This window comes from Arachis stenosperma, chromosome 9 (genome assembly GCF_014773155.1).
Source record: "Arachis stenosperma cultivar V10309 chromosome 9, arast.V10309.gnm1.PFL2, whole genome shotgun sequence".
NCBI classification, from domain to species: Eukaryota; Viridiplantae; Streptophyta; class Magnoliopsida; order Fabales; family Fabaceae; genus Arachis; species Arachis stenosperma.
Window position 1 is genome coordinate 151,431,506 of NC_080385.1, and position 20,354 is coordinate 151,451,859.

Below are 20,354 nucleotides of genomic sequence, written 5' to 3' on the forward strand. Positions count from 1 at the left end.
GTCCTAAACCTGAAAGGACTCTGAAGAGGAAGCTAAGAGCAGCTAAAGCACAAAACTCTGAAGAGGACCTCACTGAAATTTTTGAAAAAGAGGCAGCCCAAGAAACAACTATGGCTGAACCCAATAACAATGCAAGGAAGATGCTTGGTGACTTTACTGCACCTAAGTCTAACTTTCATGGAAGAAGCATCTCAATCCCTGCCATTGGAGCAAACAATTTTGAGCTAAAGCCTCAGTTAGTTTCTCTAATGCAACAGAACTGCAAGTTTCATGGACTTCCATCAGAAGATCCCTATCATTGTTTAATTGAGTTCTTACAGATCTGTGATACTGTTAAGACTAATAGAGTAGATCCTGAAGTCTACAAGCTTATGCTTTTCTCTTTTGCTGTAAGAGACAAAGCTAGAACATGGTTGGACTCACAACCTAAAGATAGCCTGAACTCTTGGGATAAGCTGGTCATGACCTTCTTGGCCAAGTTCTTTCCTCCTCAAAAGCTAAGCAAGCTTAGAGTGGATATTCAGACCTTCAGACAAAAAGATGGTGAATCACTCTATGAAGCTTGGGAAAGATACAAGCAGCTGACCAAAAAGTGTCCTTCTGACATGCTTTCAGAGTGGACCATTTTGGATATATTCTATGATGGTCTATCTGAGTTCTCTAAGATATCACTGAACCATTCTGCAGGTGGATCCATTCACCTAAAGAAAATGCCTGCAGAAGCTCAAGAACTCATTGACATGGTTGCAAATAACTAATTCATGTACACCTCTGAGAGGAATCCTGTGAGTAATGGGACGCCTCAGAAGAAGGGAGTTCTTGAAATTGATGCTCTGAATGCCATACTGGCTCAGAACAAAATATTGACCCAACAAGTCAATATGATATCTCAGAGTCTGAATGGATTGCAAAATGCATCCAACAGTACTAAAGAAGAAACTTCTAAAAAAGAAGTTTATGATCCTGAGAACCCTGCAATGGCAGAGGTAAATTACATGGGTGAAGCCTTTGGCAATACCTATAACCCTTCATGGAGAAATCATCCGAATTTTTCATGGAAGGATCCACAAAAGCAAGGCTTCAATAATAACAATGGTGGAAGAAACAGGTTTAGCAATAGCAAACCTTTTCCATCATCATTTCAGCAACAGACAGAGCATTCTGAGCAGAATCCTTCTAGCTTAGCAAACTTAGTCTCTGATCTATCTAAGGCCACTCTCAGTTTCATGTCTAAAACAAGGTCCTCCATTAGAAACTTGGAGGCACAAGTGGGCCAGCTGAGTAAAAGGGTTACTGAAACTCTCCCCAGCACTCTCCTAAGCAATACATAAGAAAATCCAAAAGGAGAGTGCAAGGCCATTGATATGATCAACATGGCCGAAACCATAGGGAAGGAGGAGGACAAAAATCCCAATGAGGAAGACCTCAAGGAACGTCCACCATTCAGTAAGGAGTACCCTAATGAGGAATCAAAGGAATCTGAGGCTCATACAGAGACCATAGAGATTCCATTGGACTTCTTTTTATCATTCATGAGCTCCGCTGACTATTCATCTTCTGAAGAAGATGAAGACATTGTTAAAGGGCAAGTTACCCAGTATTTAGGAGCAATCATGAAGCCGAATGCCAAATTATTTGGTAATGAGACTTGGAAAGGTGAACCTCCCTTGCTCACCAATGAAGTAAATACATTGGTTCAGCAAACTTTGCCTCAAAAGAGACAGGATCCTGGTAAATTCTTATTACCCTGTACCATAGGCACCATAATCTTTGAGAAAGCTCTGTGTGACCTTAGATCAGGGATAAACATGATGCCACTCTCTGTAATGGAGAAACTGGGAATCTTTGAGGTACAAGCTACGAAATTTTCAGTAGAGATGGCAGACAGCTCTATGAAAAAGCCTTATGGATTAGTAGAGGACGTGTTGATAAAGGTTGAAAGCCTTTACATCCTTGCTGATTTCATAATCCTGGACACTAGGAGGGATGAGGATGAATCCATCATCCTTGGGAGACCTTTCCTAGCCACAGCAAAAGCTGTGATTGATGTTGACAGAGGAAAGTTAATCCTTCATGTGAATGAAGAATGTCTTATTGTAAAGACTCAAGGTTCTCCCTCTGTAACCATGAAGAGTGAGCATGACAAGCTTCTCTCCATGTAGAGTCAAACTGAGTCCCCACATTCAAACTCTAAGTTTGGTGTTGGGAGGCCACAGCCAAACTCTAAGTTTGGTGTTGAGAGTTCTCAACCATGCTCTGATCATCTGTGAGACTCCATGAGAGCTCACTGTCAAGCTATTGACAGTAAAGAAGCGCTTATTGGGAGGCAACCCAATTTTATTTTATTTTATCTAATTTTAATTTTATCTATGTCATTTTATGTTTTCTTTTAGGTTGATGATCATGTGAAGTCACAAAGACACTCATAAAAGTAAAGCAAAAATCGAAAAATAGCACACCTTGGAGGAAGAACTTACTGGCGTTTAAACGCCAGTAAGGGAAGCAAAATGGGTGTTTAAACGCCCAACCTGACACCTTTCTGGGCGTTTAAACGCTAGAATAGGGCAGGAAGCTGGCGTTTAAATGCCAGAACAGGAAGGAAAGCTGGCGTTTAAATGCTAGAAAAGGGAAAAAGTTGGCGTTTAAACGCTAGAATAGGGCAGGAAACTGGCGTTTAAACGCCAGAATAGGGAAGAAAGCTGGCGTTTAAACGCCAGAATAGGACAGCAGACTGGCGTTTAAACGCCAGTATTACACTCTAAGGCGTTTTGAACGCCAATTTAGAGCAGGGATGAAAAATCCTTGGCCCCTCAGGATCTGTGGACCCCACAAGATCCCCACCTACCTCACCATTCAAATTCAAACCATTTCCCATCTCAAACCCACCCATTCATACACCTCCATCTCCTCCACTTTCTTCTTCTTCTACTTTTTTCTTTCTTTCTTCTTTTTGCTCGGGGACGAGCAAATATTTTAAGTTTGGTGTGGTAAAAGTATTGCTTTTTGTTTTTCCATAACCATTTATGGCACCTAAGGCCAGAGAAACCTCTAAAAAGAGGAAAGGAAAGACAATTGCTTCCACCTCTGAGTCATGGGAGATGGAGAGATTCATCTCAAAGGTCCAGAAAGACCACTTCTATGAAGTTGTGGCCACGAAGAAAGTGATCCTTGAGGTCCCTTTCAAGCTCAAAAAGGGCAAAAATCCCTAAGATGCCTCAAGGGATGCAATTTCCTCCACATAACTATTGGGAGCAACTCAACACTTCTTTGGAAAGCTTGAGTTACAACATGGAACAATTAAGGGTGGAACATCAAGAGCACTCTATCATTCTCTATGAGATTAGAGAAGATCAAAGAGCTATGAGGGAAGAGCAACAAAGGCAAGGAAGAGACATAGAGGAGCTTAAAAGCACCATTGGTTCTTCAATAGGAGGAAGACGCCACCCTCACTAAGGTGGACTCATTCCTTAATCTCCTTGTCTATTTATTTTTCTGTTTTCAGTTTTATGCTTGATATTCTATCTATGTTTGTGTCTTCACTACATGATCATTAGAGTCTAGTGTCTATGTCTTAAAGCTATGAATAATTCCATGAATCCTTTACCTCTCTTAAATGAAAAATGTTTCTAAAATCAAAAGAACAAGAAGTACATGAATTTCGAAATTTATCCTTGAAATTAGTTTAATTATATTGATGTGGTGGAAATACTTTTTGTTTTCTGAATGAATGCTTGAACAGTGCGTATTTTTTATCTTGTTGTTTATGAATGTTAAAATTGTTGGCTCTTGAAAGAATGATGAAAAAGAAAAATGTTATTGATAATCTGAAAAATCATAAATTTGATTCTTGAAGTAAGAAAAAGCAGTGAAAAGAAGAAGCTTGCAAAAAAAGAAAAAAAAAACAATTTTGTGAAAAAAATTAATAAAATAAAGGAAAAAGAAAAAGCAAGCAGAAAAAGCCAAAAGCTCTTTAAACCAAAAGGCAAGAGCAAAAAACCAATAACCCTTAAAACCAAAAGGCAAGGGTGAAAAAGATCCAAGGCTTTGAGCATTAATCGATAGGAGGGCCCAAGGAATTAAAATCCAGGCCTAAGCGGCTAAATCAAGCTGTCCCTAACCATGTGCTTGTGGCATGAAGGTCCAAGTGAAAAGCTTGAGACTGAGTGGTTAAAGTCATGATCCAAAGTAAAAAGAGTGTGCTTAAGAGCTCTGGACACCTCTAATTGGGGACTTTAGCAAAGCTGAGTCACAATCTGAAACGGTTCACCAGTTATGTGTCTGTGGCATTTATGTATCCGGTGGTAATACTGGAAAATAAAGTGCTTAGGGCCACGACCAAGACTCATAAAGTAGCTATGTTCAAGAATCAACATACTGAAATAGGAGAATCAATAACACTATCTGAATTCTGAGTTCCTATAGAAGCCAATCATTCTAAACTTCAAAGGAAAAAGTGAGATGCCAAAACTGTTCAGAGGCAAAAAGCTACTAGTCCCGCTCATCTAATTAGAACTAAGTTTCATTGATATTTTGGAATTTATAGTATATTCTTTTCTTTTTATTCTATTTGATTTTCAGTTGCTTGGGGATAAGCAACAATTTAAGTTTGGTGTTGTGATGAGCGGATAATTTATACGCTTTTTGGCATTGTTTTTAGGTAGTTTTTAGTAAGATCTAGCTACTTTTTGGGATGTTTTTAATAGTTTTTATGCAAAAATTATATTTCTGGACTTTACTATGAGTTTGTGTGTTTTTTTTGTGATTTAAGGTATTTTCTGGCTGAAATTGAGGGATCTGAGCACACATCTGATTCAGAGGCTGAAAAAGAACTACTGATGCTGTTGGATTCTGACCTACCTGCACTCGAAGTGAATTTTCTGGAGCTACAGAACTCCAAATGGCGCGCTCTCAATTGCGTTGGAAATTAGACATCCAGGGATTTCCAGAAATATATAATAGTCCATACTTTGCTCGATTTTTGACGATGTAAAATGGCGTTAAAACGCCAGCTCTCTGTCCTTTTATGGCGTCAAAACGCCAGAACTGGCATAAAAGTTAGAGTGAAAATGCCAAAACTGGCATAAAAGCTGGCATTTCAACTCCAAGAAGCCTCTACACGTGTAAAAGCTCAAAGCTCAGCCCAAGCACCAATCAAGTGGGCCCCAAAAGTGGATTTCTGCATCAATTACTTATTCTGTAAACCCTAGTAGCTAGTTTCATTATAAATAGGACTTTTTACTATTGTATTCAGATGGAGATATCTTTGGAACATTTTCAGTCCTTAGACATTGGGGGCTGGCCTCACGGCCATGCCTGGACCTTGTTCTTATGTTTTTTCAACGGTGGAGTTTCTACACACCATAGATTAAGGGTGTGGAGCTCTGCTGTACCTCGAGTTTTAATGCAATTACTATTATTCTCTATTCAATTCTTGCTTATTCTTATTCTAAGATACTCATTTGCACCCAAGAACATGATGAATGTGATGATTATGTGACGCTCATCACTATTCCCACTTATGAACGCGTGACTGACAACCACTTCCGTTCTACAAGCAAAAAGGCTAGAGTGTGTATCTCTTGGATTCCTAACTCAGGCGTGTTGATTGCCTCTCCTGACAACAGAGCCTTCAACTCCTTGGGATCAGAGTCTTCGTGGTATAGGCTAGAATCCATTGGCAACATTCTTGAGAATCCGGAAAGTCTAAACCTTGTCTGTGGTATTCCAAGTAGGATTCAGTGATTGAATGACTGTGACGAGCTTCAAACTCGCGAGTGTTGGGTGTAGTGACAGACGCAAAAGAATCACTGGATTATATTCCAACATGATCGAGAACCGACAGATGATTAGTCGTGCAGTGATGGCGTACACGGACTATTTTCACTGAGAGGACGGGAGGTAGCCATTGACTCCGGTGAAACCCAACATAACAGCTTGCCATGGAAAGGAGTAGGAATGATTGGATGAAGACAGTAGGAAAGCAGAGATTCAACAGAAGCACAGCATCTCCATACGCTTATCTAAAACTCCCACCAATGAATTACATAAGTATCTTGATGAGCGGATAATTTATACGCTTTTTGGCATTATTTTTAGTATGTTTTTAGTATATTTTAGTTAGTTTTTATTACATTTTTATTAGTTTTTAGTTAAAATTCACTTTTCTAGGCTTTACTATGAGTTTGTGTGTTTTTCTGTGATTTCAGGTATTTTCTGGCTGAAATTGAGGGACCTGAGCAAAAATCTGATTCAGAGGCTGAAAAGGACTGTAGATGCTATTGGATTCTGACCTCCCAGCACTCGAAGTGGATTTTGTGGAGCTACAAAAGCCCAATTGGCACGCTCTCAATTACGTTGGAAAGTAGACATCCTGGGCTTTCCATCAATGTATAATAGTTTATACTTTGCCCGAGATTTGATGGCCCAAACCGGCGTTGAAAATCAGCTTCAGAAATCCCGGCGTTAAACGCCGGAACTGGCACAAAAATTGGAGTTAAACGCCCAAACTGGCATAAAAGCTGGTGTTTAACTCCAGAAAAAGTCTCTACACATGGAAGCTTCAATGCTCAGCCTAAGCACACACCAAGTGGACCCCGGAAGTGGATTTTTACGTCATTTACTCATTTCTGTATACCCTAGGTTACTAGTTCACTATTAATAGGACCTTTTGATATTGTATCTCTACCTCATGACACTTTACACGTTTCTCATTGTATCTTCTACAGCATGAGTCTCTAAACCCCATGGTTGGGGGTGAGGAGCTCTGCTGTATCTTGATGGATTAATGCAATTACTATAGTTTTTCATTCAATCACGCTTGCTTCTATTCTAAGATATCACTTGTTCCTAAACTTGATGAATGTGATGATCTGTGACACTCATCATCATTCTCACCTATGAACGTGTGCCTGACAACCACCTCCGTTCTACCTTAGATTGAGTAGATATCTCTTGGATTCCTTAATCAGAATCTTCGTGGTATAAGCTAGAATTGATGGCGGCATTCAAGAGAATCCGGAAGGTCTAAACCTTGTCTGTGGTATTCTGAGTAGGATTCAGGGATTGAATGACTGTGATGAGCTTCAAACTCCTGAAGGCTGGGCGTTAGTGACATACGCAAAAGAATCACTGTATTCTATTCCAACCTGATTGAGAACCGACAGATGATTAGCCGTGCTGTGACAGAGCACGTTGAACATTTTCACTGAGAGGATGGGAGATAGCCATTGACAACGGTGAAACCCTACATACAGCTTGCCATGGAAGGAGTCTTGTGTGCTTGAAGAAGAAGACAGTAGAAAAGCAGAGATTCAGAAGATAGAGCATCTCCAAAACCTCAACCTGTTCTCCATTACTGCAAAACAAGTACTTATTTCATGTTCTTTTACTTTTTACAATCAACCCTGATAATTATTGATATCCTGACTAAGAGTTATAAGATAACCATAGCTTGCTTCAAGCCGACAATCTCCGTGGGATCGACCCTTACTCACGTAAGGTATTACTTGGATGACCCAGTGCACTTGCTGGTTAGTTGTGCGGAATTGCAAAAGTGTGATTGCAATTTCGTGCACCAAGTTTTTGGCGCCGTTACCGGGGATTGTTCGAGTTTGGACAACTGACGGTTTATCTCGTTGCTTAGATTAGGACTGTTTTATTTTTGTTGTTTAAGAGTCTTTTATTTGAGTCTAGTTTCATATTTTAAGTTTGGTGTCTTCTTTGTGTTTTCCTTTAAATTTTCGAAAATTTGTGTCTGATTTTCTAAAAATTTTAAGTTTGGTGTCATTTTGTTGTTTTTCTCTTTCCTCATTTCAAAAATTGAATCTTTTTCAAAATAATTTTCAATCATATCTTTTCAATTGCTAATTCCAAAATCTTTTTTAATTAAATAATTGATTTAGTTTTCAATCTGTTTTGATCTTATTTTTTTTAGTTTTTGAAATTTTATTTTATTTTATTTTAAATTTTTTCGGTCACCTTTAAAAAAAAATTTACTTTACTTGTGAATCCATATCATATTCCCTTTCTCCATCATGGACCTAAGTGGAATTGAGCAGTCCAGAAGGACTCTGGGGTCATATGCTAACCCCATTACAACTGCATATGGGAGTAGCATCTATATACCTCCCATTAAAGTAAGCAGCTTTGAGCTAAATCCTCAACTCATTATCATGGTGCAGCAAAATTGCCAGTATTCCGGTCTTCCACAGGAAGAACCTACTGAGTTTCTGGCACAATTCTTACAAATTGCTGACACAGTACGTGATAAAGAGGTAGATCAGGATGTCTACAGATTATTACTGTTTCTATTTGCTGTAAAAGATCAAGCTAAGAGGTGGTTGAATAACCAACCCACAGCAAGCATAAAAACATGGAGACAGTTATCAGACAAATTCCTGAATCAATTTTACCCTCCAAAAAGGATGACACAGCTAAGGCTGGACATCCAAGGCTTTAAACAAGAGGATAATGAATCCCTTTATAATGCCTGGGAGAGGTATAGAGGTATGCTAAAAAAATGCCCCTCTGAAATGTTTTTAGAGTGGGTACAGTTAGACATCTTCTACTATGAGCTTACAGAAAAAGTTCAGATGTCTCTAGACCACTCAGCTGGTGGATCTATACATATGAGGAAGACGATTGAAGAGGCTCAAGAGCTTATAGATACTGTTGCTAGAAATCAACATTTGTACTCCAGCAATGAGTCCTCTACAAAAGAAAAAGTTATGGCAGTAGCCACTGATCCTAATCCTCAAGAACAGATGGTTGAGCTTAATCAGCAATTACACCTGATGACAAAACAGTTAGCAGAATTTAAAGAGATGCTCCAAGAAACTAAAATTGCTAACAAGAACATAGAATCACAGTTGAATCAGGCAAAACAGCAGTTATCTAAATAGATAACAGAAGAATGCCAAGCAGTTCAACTGAGGAGTGGGAAGACATTGAATAACACTACTCAAAGTAACAAAAAGCTAATAAAGGAATAATTGACAGAGGATAACCAAACCACTGTCCAAAATCCCTCTGAGGACAGTAAGAGCCCAGAGAGGAATACTCTTGGCGTTCAAACGCCAGAAAGGGGGAAAAGCTGGCGTTAAACGCCCATTCCTTGCCCAGTTCTGGCATTCAAACGCCAGAAAAGGGGAAAAAATTGGCGTTAAACGCCCATTCTTCACCCAATCCTGGCGTTCAAACGCCAATGGGGAATCAGACACCTGAGAGTGCTGGTAGTAACCCCTCTAAAAAGGCTTCTCCAACCACCTCTGTAAGGAATAAACCTGCAGCAACTAAGGTTGAAGAATATAAAGCCAAGATGCCTTATCCTCAGAAACTCCGCCAAGCGGAACAGGATAAGCAATTTGCCCACTTTGCAGACTATCTAAGGACTCTTAAAATAAAGATTCTGTTTGCAGAGGCACTAGAGCAAATACCTTCTTATGCTAAGTTCATGAAAGAGATCTTAAGTCATAAGAAGGATTGGAGAGAAGTTGAAAAAGTGTTTCTCACTGAAGAATGCAGTGCAATTATTCTGAAAAGCTTACCAGAAAAGCTTCAAGATCCAGGAAGCTTTATGATACCATGCACATTAGAAGGTGCTTGCACCAAGACAGCCCTGTGTGACCTTGGAGCAAGTATCAATCTAATACCTGCATCCACTATCAGAAAGCTTGGGTTGACTGAAGAAGTCAAACCAACCCGGATATGTCTCCAACTTGCTGATGGCTCCATTAAATATCCATCAGGCATAATTGAGGACATGATTGTCAAGGTTGGGCCATTCGCCTTTCCAACTGACTTTGTAGTGCTGGAAATAGAGGAGCACAAGAGTGTAACTCTCATTCTAGGAAGACCTTTCCTAGCAACTGGACGAACTCTTATTGATGTACAAAAAGGGGAAGTAACCCTGAGAGTCAATGAGGATGAGTTCAAGTTGAATGCTGTAAAAGCTATGCAGCATCCAGACACACCAGATGACTGCATGAGCGCTGATGGTGTTTTTGTGGAAAACGAATTTTCCAAACACATAGATCTAACCGGCAAGTATAACGGGTCGCATCAAGTAGTAATAACTCACAAGAGTGAGGTCGATCCCACAGGGAGTGATGGATCAAGCAATTTTAGTGGGTGATTAGTTTAGTCAAGCTAACATTGAAGTGAATTTGGATGAAATGTAGCCAACAGAAAGTAAATAGCAAGGAAAATTAAAGTGCAGAAATTAAAATTGCAAGTAACTTAAATAACAAGCAAGTAAAATAGCTGAAACTTAAATTGCAAGAAAAGTAAATTGCATGAAAAGTAAAGGGGGTTGGGTGCTGGAAATTAAAGAACAGGAAAGTAAATTGGCAGAATCTTAAAGAACAAGAAACTAAATGACTGAAACTTAAAGTGCAAGAAATGTAAATTGCAGTAACTTAAATGACAAGGAATATCAATTGCTTGAATATAAAAGGGAATTGAGGAATGGGATTGCAGGATCTAAACAAAGAAGAAGTAAATTGCAGCAATCAATTAAGTAGAAGATGAATTTAGATCAAACAGAAATTCAAACAGAAGAGGAAATTAAAGTGCAGCAAGGTTCACAGAAGAACCAAAAGCAAAATTGGGTCTCAGGTCTCAAGAGACTAGGTAGCAGAGCCTAGATCTCTATTTGCCTTCCTAGATCCAAGTTATCAAAGCAATTGACAGAAAATTAAAGAAGAAGCAGTAGAGAAACTGAAATTCAACTTGATTATGCAGAAACGGAATTGAAGAGATTTTGAATGGAGGTTGAGACAGAATTTCCTCAACTCTTCACACCCAAAACTCAAAACAAGGAAAATCAAAAATGCCCAAGCAAGAACGAGGAAGAAGAGAGATCAATTCTCCTCCCTAATTCTCTGAAAGCTCGGTTCAGTCTCCCTAGGAAAGTTGCTAAAATTCAAAGCTCAAAAGAAAGTGCAAAATTCAAAAGCTAAGCAAAAAGTTCCTAATTACATCAAACTAGCTCCTATTTATACACTTTCTATCCTTGGATTTTGGGATTTGGGTGGGCTTTTGATTTGGTGAAGAAATGAATTGAATTGGATTTTTAATTCAATTTTTGGCCCAAAATTGATAGCTTCCAGGAGGCTGCCCTGCCCTTGTGGAGGGCAGGGCAGAAAATTGATGCTTGGTGCTTGGAGTTGGTGCGGCCATGGTGCGTTTTGGTGCTGCGTGGTGCGCGTCTGGCATGAGGTTGGTGCGCCAGAGGCTGCCCTGCCCGCGCCAAGGGCAGGGCGGGAAAGTTGGTGCTGCCAGGAGAGGATCGCGCGCGTCAGATGCTGCCAGGACGAGAGTTTGGTGCGCCAGGAAGCAAAGTTGGTGCGCCAGAATTTTGTGTGTGGTGCACAAGTCCAATTGCTGCCCTGCCCGCGCCAAGGGCAGGGCAAGGTTCTTTCCTTCATGGCCCGTGTTCGAAACTGGGAGGAGGCAAACACGCTACATTTTTTCTTGGTTTCCTTGTGTCTCCCTCTTCGAGCCTTGGTGGAAGCATTTTGATTTATTTTCGCTTGTTTTTGGCCCTTAAAGATGCCTTTCGTTCCTGCCTCAATTGGACGCCAAATATGGATTTCTATATATCGTTGGAAAGCTCTGAATGTCAGCTTTCCAACGCAACTGGAAGCACATCAATTGGACGTCTGTAGCTCAAGTTATAGCCATTTGAAGGAGGCATGGTCATGTTGTGAGCGCCCAGATTTTAACTTAGCCAAAATTTGCTTCATCCTCACTTTGCTTCATCATGATTCTGCCCTTGTGAGCCCGACATTGCCCTTGAGGAGGGCAGGGCAGAATTGCTTCTCAAGCTTGTTTCCTTATGTTGCCCTCCTAGAGGGCAGTGTGCCCTTGTGGAGGGCAATGTTTGCTTCCTCCCTTCCATGCGGCACACTTCTCATTCCTTTAACCACGCTTCCTTCTCCTTGAGTCACGCTTTCTTTAGGCCACGTTTTCTTGTTTTTTTTTTTTCTTTTCTTCACCTACAATAAACCAAAACAACCACTCAAAGTATCACTAAATTCAAGAGGCTTATAAATCAATTAAAATTCAATTAAAATTAGCTTAAACCTCATAGATTAACATTAATTTCATGGTGGTTGCTTGATTTAAAGAACTCATGCATTTTCATTCCAAATCACTTACTTAGGATGCAAGAAAGTGTATAAAAACTAACAAAACAAGTGAAATTAGCTTGAAAAATGGGTATATGATGACTTGTCATCACAACACCAAACTTAAACCTTGCTTGTCCCCAAGCAAGAAAAGAATCATGCAATAAAGATTGACAATCCAAGGTAAGAAGAATAGCAACTCAAAGTTCATGGCAAGCTAGTTTTCTATGCATGCTACAATTACAAAAGAGATGTAACTGATTGATGCTTCTATCTAGCTTATTTTATGAAATCTTTTTCTATAATTCTTCCTTGAAACAAGCTTTTTTTTTTTTTCTCCTTTTGGGTGCTTTGCCCCATGAGTTAATAACAAAGCTACGACTTCTAAATGCTTTGTTTTCAAGTATTACCACTTGATACATAAGCACACAAGCATTTAATTAGAGGACTTCATTAAGCTCATTTTTCTTTTCTTTTCTTGACTCTCTAATCATTGATGCTCAGAGCCTTGAGCTTTGAGGGAGTGCTTTTGCACTTGAGCCTAGCCTTGACTTCTAAGTGTTTTGTTTTCAAGCATTTGGCTGATACATAAACACCACAAGCACTTAGCAAATAAATTGCCATTGGTACTCAGAGCCTTCAGCTTTCTCATTCTTTCCCTTTTTCTTTTCTTGCTTTAATTGTATTTGCTTCTTCAAGGTTTTCATGATTTCAAAAGATTTCACAAAATGTACTAGATGAAAAACTTCAATTAAATAAAATCCAATGCAATTGAGCAACAATCAATCATACTAGCTTTCCAATACTTGTATGCACATGCTAAATTCTTCTTTAATTCCTTGTTTGTTTATGATCATGATGCTTTTTTTGCTTTTGGATTCACAAAACTCAAGTTGGTAGTCATAATGTCACAACAACATGTTTCAAATCAAATTCAAGCTATGCTTAATCATACCACACATGTATACAGAAAATATAAAGACAATCATGCAATTTAAAGTGCTAGAAACAAATGAGAGGAAAAGGAACTTTACAACCTTGTAGTCCATCTTCTCTATTGTTGTCATTTTCCTCCCATTCTTCTCTTTCCCATACCAAATCAGTATGCTTGCTCTTCCTCAAGCAACAATTAGAACAATGGTGGTGGGGTCTAAAATGGATCATGAATGTCTTACACAAAAGGATGTCAGTAGCATATGTGTTTAGGCAAGCAAGATTAAGATAACAATCAAGGCACAGAGAAATAAAAACACTATGATTGCAAACATAAGATGGTGTGCATGATACATTGCATAAAAAAAAATATATAAGTGGCACACCAAACTTAGTGTGACACTTTCACTTGGAATTGATGCAAGTATCTTGTAAGGATTGGAACCAAATTTTGTTGCATAGCAACACCAAACTTAGAATACAATCATATGTCAATTTATTTGAATTAAAACTAAACAAAAGAAACTGTTATATGTTAAATATAATCACCAAGCCAAGAATATGTCATGAATAAGGATCTCTTGGTGATATTAACAAAAACAGTTAAGAAGCAAAATAAGTGGAAGTATTAAAAATAAAGAAGTAACTAAAGTAAACAGAATAATAAAGTGTCAAACCAAAAGAAAAACAACACTACAAAGGCCTTATGATTATGCAGACAAGTGGTGTTGCTTAATGAATTGCATAGAAAATTAAGTGGCACACCAAACTTAGAATCTTAGTGTGTCACTTCCATTTTTGATTTGATGCAATCATAAAAAAGATTAAAAACAAGTTGTTGCAAGACAACACCAAACTTAGAATGTAACCATATGCCCATTTATTGAATTTAAACAAAGTAAAGAACGAAGACAAAGCAGAGAAGAAATGTTACCTACGGTTGGGTTACCTCCCAACAAGTGCTCTTTTAGTGTCATTAGCTTGACATGTTGTTATTCACTTTCTTCCTCTTCTTCCAATTGGTTAAGAGGAATGACTTCAAGGGGGGAGAAGTTTCAGCTTTTGTCCCCTTTCTTGGTTTCCTCTCAGCAAGCTTCCTTTTGAATTTTGCTTGATGAGCTTGCTTTTAGGGACAGGCTTGGTGCTTTTGTTAGTTGCCTTCACTTCTTGGATGTCAAGACATGGTTGCTGTGTGATTTTTAGAGTTTGATCTTCATCCAGAGCCTTTTGAATTGGTGGTTCAATGAGCTTTTCTCTTTGCACTTCTCTGCTTCACTTGAGTGTGACTCCTCTTGAATGTCTTTCTCACTTTCTTGCTCTTCCACTTCCTCTTGCACTCAACATTTGCTTTAATAGCTCTTTCATGGAGGAGGTTTGTTGATCTTCCCAAGCTTTCTTCATCTCCTCTTCATACCTTTCAATCATGGATTCAAGTGTTGAGGCATTTTGGTCCAGGGAAGTTTGTGAGATTTGTGAGTTGTCATGTTCCCTTGTCATCTCAAGTGCAGTTTCATTTTCAACCACCTCATTCTTCATTGAAAGTTCACTTGATGCAGTGGCCTCCTTATCTTGCTCTTCCACTTTCTCCTTCACATCCATCAATTGGCCTTCATTTTCCTTGCTCAGTGGTTCTACGCTCCTCCTTGTTTGCTCTAAGGGGCCATTCATCTTCTTGAAGATGATTTCTTTCCAGGATTGGGTTGTGTGTATCTTCCACGAGTTTTTATGTATTTCAATGGCTTGAAGGTAATCCTCATCAGGTGGTTCAAGAGATGAAGGTTGAGAGTAATAATAATCAAGTGATGAAGAACTTTCAAATGAGAAACTGGGATGTGAGGGTGGATGCTCTTCCATTCCTTGGTGATACTCCCAGCCACCATTAGAGTAATGACTTGAATCATTTTGTGGTGGTGGGAAATATCCCATATGATTTTCTTGCTCATCTTGTGTCTCTGAAGCAAATCTCCATGAGTTGGAGTGCTCAGAATGTGTATTCTCTTGGTGATATTCCCAGCCATCATTAGATATTGGTGATGGTGGATGATATCCCATAAAATTTTGTTTGACCATAAGATGAGTTGAACTCCATTTGTATTTTGTAAACATCAATGAAATTTGAAATTCATGTCACAGAGAAAGAATTTCTTAGTGAGGCAATAACTCAAACACCTTGGTTTCACTTTAAAGCAGAGAACAAAAATAAAAAATTGCTTGATCTAGACTTCTCACCCACTTAATCATTGTTGATCTAATCAATCCCCGGCAACGGCGCCAAAAACTTGATGGTGTTTTTGTGGAAAACGAATTTTCCAAACACATAGATCTAACCGGCAAGTATACCGGGTCGCATCAAGTAGTAATAACTCACAAGAGTGAGGTCGATCCCACAGGGAGTGATGGATCAAGCAATTTTAGTGGGTGATTAGTTTAGTCAAGCTAACATTGAAGTGAATTTGGATGAAGTATAGCCAACAGAAAGTAAATAGCAAGGAAAATTAAAGTGCAGAAATTAAAATTGCAAGTAACTTAAATAACAAGCAAGTAAAATAGCTGAAACTTAAATTGCAAGAAAAGTAAATTGCATGAAAAGTAAAGGGGGTTTGGGTGCTGGAAATTAAAGAACAGGAAAGTAAATTGGCAGAATCTTAAAGAACAAGAAACTAAATGACTGAAACTTAAAGTGCAAGAAATGTAAATTGCAGTAACTTAAATGACAAGGAATATTTATTGCTTGAATATAAAAGGGAATTGAGGAATGGGATTGCAGGATCTAAACAAAGAAGAAGTAAATTGCAGCAATCAATTAAGTAGAAGATGAATTTAGATCAAACAGAAATTCAAACAGAAGAGGAAATTAAAGTGCAGCAAGGTTCACAGAAGAACCAAAAGCAAAATTGGGTCTCAGGTCTCAAGAGACTAGGTAGCAGAGCCTAGATCTCTATTTGCCTTCCTAGATCCAAGTTATCAAAGCAATTGACAGAAAATTAAAGAAGAAGCAGTAGAGAAACTGAAATTCAACTTGATTATGCAGAAACGGAATTGAAGAGATTTTGAATGGAGGTTGAGACAGAATTTCCTCAACTCTTCACACCCAAAACTCAAAACAAGGAAAATCAAAAATGCCCAAGCAAGAACGAGGAAGAAGAGAGATCAATTCTCCTCCCTAATTCTCTGAAAGCTCGGTTCAGTCTCCCTAGGAAAGTTGCTAAAATTCAAAGCTCAAAAGAAAGTGCAAAATTCAAAAGCTAAGCAAAAAGTTCCTAATTACATCAAACTAGCTCCATTATACACTTTCTATCCTTGGATTTGGGATTTGGGTGGGCTTTTGATTTGGTGAAGAAATGAATTGAATTGGATTTTTAATTCAATTTTGGCCCAAAATTGATAGCTTCCAGGAGGCTGCCCTGCCCTTGTGGAGGGCAGGGCAGAAAAGATTGCTTGGTGCTTGGAGTTGGTGCGGCCATGGTGCGTTTTGGTGCTGCGTGGTGCGCGTCTGGCATGAGGTTGGTGCGCCAGAGGCTGCCCTGCCCGCGCCAAGGGCAGGGCGGGAAAGTTGGTGCTGCCAGGAGAGGATCGCGCGCGTCAGATGCTGCCAGGACGAGAGTTTGGTGCGCCAGGAAGCAAAGTTGGTGCGCCAGAATTTTGTGTGTGGTGCACAAGTCCAATTGCTGCCCTGCCCGCGCCAAGGGCAGGGCAAGGTTCTTTCCTTCATGGCCCGTGTTCGAAACTGGGAGGAGGCAAACACGCTACATTTTTTCTTGGTTTCCTTGTGTCTCCCTCTTCGAGCCTTGGTGGAAGCATTTTGATTTATTTTCGCTTGTTTTTGGCCCTTAAAGATGCCTTTCGTTCCTGCCTCAATTGGATGCCAAATATGGATTTCTATATATCGTTGGAAAGCTCTGAATGTCAGCTTTCCAACGCAACTGGAAGCACATCAATTGGACGTCTGTAGCTCAAGTTATAGCCATTTGAAAGAGGCATGGTCATGCTGTGAGCGCCCAGATTTTAACTTAGCCAAAATTTGCTTCATCCTCACTTTGCTTCATCATGATTCTGCCCTTGTGAGCCCGACATTGCCCTTGAGGAGGGCAGGGCAGAATTGCTTCTCAAGCTTGTTTCCTTATGTTGCCCTCCTAGAGGGCAGTGTGCCTTGTGGAGGGCAATGTTTGCTTCCTCCCTTCCATGCGGCACACTTCTCATTCCTTTAACCACGCTTCCTTCTCCTTGAGTCACGCTTTCTTTAGGCCACGTTTTCTTCTTTTTTTTTCTTTTCTTCACCTACAATAAACCAAAACAACCACTCAAAGTATCACTAAATTCAAGAGGCTTATAAATCAATTAAAATTCAATTAAAATTAGCTTAAACCTCATAGATTAACATTAATTTCATGGTGGTTGCTTGATTTAAAGAACTCATGCATTTTCATTCCAAATCACTTACTTAGGATGCAAGAAAGTGTATAAAAACTAACAAAACAAGTGAAATTAGCTTGAAAAATGGGTATATGATGACTTGTCATCAAGCGCTGACATTATTGACTCTTTGGTGGAAGAGATCAATATGACTGAAAGTCTAGAATCAGAGCTAGAGGACATCTTCAAGGATGTTCAACCTGATCAGGAAGAACCAGAAGAAACAAAAGAATTTTTGAAAATTCCTCAGGAAGAGGATAAGCCTCCCAAACCTGAGCTCAAACCACTACTACCATCCCTGAAGTATGCATTTCTAGGAGAGGGTGACACTTTTCTAGTGATCATAAGCTCTGCTTTAAATCCACAGGAAGAGGAAGCACTGATTGAAGTGTTAAGGACACACAAGACAGCTCTTGGGTGGTCCATAAGTGATCTTAAGGGCATTAGTCCAGCAAGATGCATGCACAAGATCCTATTGGAGGATAATGCCAAACCAGTGGTTCAACCACAAAGGCGGCTAAATCCGGCCATGAAGGAGGTGGTGCAGAAAGAGGTCACTAAATTACTAGAGGCTGGGATTATTTATCCTATTTCTGATAGCCCCTGGGTGAGCCCTGTCCAAGTTGTCCCCAAGAAGGGAGGCATGACAGTGGTTCATAATGAAAAAAATGAACTGGTTCCTACAAGAACAGTTACAGGGTGGCGTATGTGTATTGACTACAGAAGGCTCAATACAGCCACTAGAAAGGATCATTTTCCTTTACCATTCATAGACCAAATGCTAGAAAGACTAGCTGGTCATGATTATTACTGCTTTTTGGATGGCTATTCAGGTTACAACCAAATTGCAGTAGATCCTCAGGACCAAGAAAAAACAGCATTCACTTGCCCTTCTGGCGTGTTTGCCTACAGGAGAATGCATTTTGGTCTGTGTAATGCTCCTGCAACTTTTCAGAGATGCATGCTATCCATCTTCTCTGATATGGTGGAGAAATTTCTGGAAGTCTTCATGGATGACTTCTCATTATATGGAGACTTATTCAGCTCCTGTCTTAACCACGTAGCACTTGTCCTGAAAAGGTGCCAAGAGACTAACCTGGTTTTAAACTGGGAGAAATGTCACTTTATGGTGACTGAAGGAATTGTCCTTGGGCACAAAATTTCAAGCAAGGGAATAGAGGTGGATAAGGCAAAGGTAGAGGTAATTGAAAAATTACCACCACCTGCTAATGTTAAGGCAATCAAAAGCTTTCTGGGGCATGCAGGATTCTACAGAAGGTTTATAAAGGATTTTTCGAAAATTGCAAAACCTCTGAGCAACCTGCTAGCTGTTGACACACCATTTGTGTTTGACACATAGTGTCTGCAGGAATTTGAGACCCTGAAAGCCAAGTTGGTCACAGCACTAGTCATCTCTGCACCAGACTGGACATTGCCATTCAAACTAATGTGTGATGCCAGTGACCATGCCATTGGTGCAGTGTTGGGACAGAGGCATAACAAGCTTCTGCATATCATTTATTATGCCAGCCATGTTCTAAATGATGCACAGAAGAATTACACAACCACAGAAAAAGAGTTACTTGCAGTGGTCTATGCCATTGACAAGTTTAGATCCTATTTAGTGGGATCAAAGGTAATTGTGTATACTGACCATGCTGATCTTAAGTACTTACTCACAAAGCAGGATTCAAAACCCAGGCTCATAAGATGGGTGTTGCTTCTGCAAGAGTTTGATATAGAAATAAGAGACAGAAAAGGGACAGAGAACCAAGTAGCTGATCATCTGTCTCGAATAGAACCAGTAGCTGGGGCGTCCCTCCCTTCTACTGAGATCTTTGAGACCTTCCCAGATGAGCAACTTTTTGCCATTCAGGAAGCTCCATGGTTTGCAGATATTGCAAATTACAAAGCTGTGAGGTTCATACCCCAGGAGTACAGCAGGGGATGATGCTCTGGGCATACAGAACAGCATTCAAGACTCCTATAGGACCTCCCCATACCAACTGGTGTATGGGAAGGCCTGTCATTTGCAGTGGAACTGAACATAAGGCCTACTGGCAACAGATTCCTAAACATGGATGCACAGTTAGCTGGTGAAAAAAGATTGCTCCAGCTAAATGAGCTAGAGGAGTTCAGACTCAATGCCTTTGAAAATGCTAAGATCTATAAGGAAAAGGCAAAGAAATGGCATGACAAGAGATTGTCAACCAGAGTCTTTGAGCCAGGACAAAAAGTTCTGCTCTTCAACTCTAGCTCAGACTGTTTCCAGGAAAACTCAAATCCCTTGGAGGGGGTCCATATGTGAGTACAGGAGTGTCACCATATGGATGTTGAGCTTCAGGATATTGATTCTGACAGGAAGTTCATTGTTAATGGACAGAGAATCAAGCATTATCTTGAAGGAAATTTTGAGCAGGAATGCTCAAAACTGAGACTTGAGTGATTCTCAGTGAAAGTCCAGCTAAAGACAGTAAAGAAGCGCTTGCTGGGAGGCAACCCAGTCATTAGGAAGGTGTATAATTAGTTCTTACAGAGGCAAGTATCAAAAATGAAGGAATTCACAGAGTTACAGAAGGATTCAGCTCAAAAAGCAGAGAAAATGAGCTTACTGGCGAAAAAACACCAGTAAGGGGCATTTGGCGTTAAACGCCAGAATGGGCACCATTCTGGGCGTTTAACGCCAGTAATGGTACCATTCTGGGCGTTAAACGCCAGAATGGGCACCATTCTGGGCGTTTAACGCCAGGTGTGCAGCATCACTGGGCGTTCAGAAAAACGCCCAGTGAGGAAGGTTTTCTGGCGTTAACGCCAGCCAGGGTACCTGGCTGGGCGTAAACGCCCAAAAGGGGTGCCAGTGGGCGTTAAACGCCAGAATGG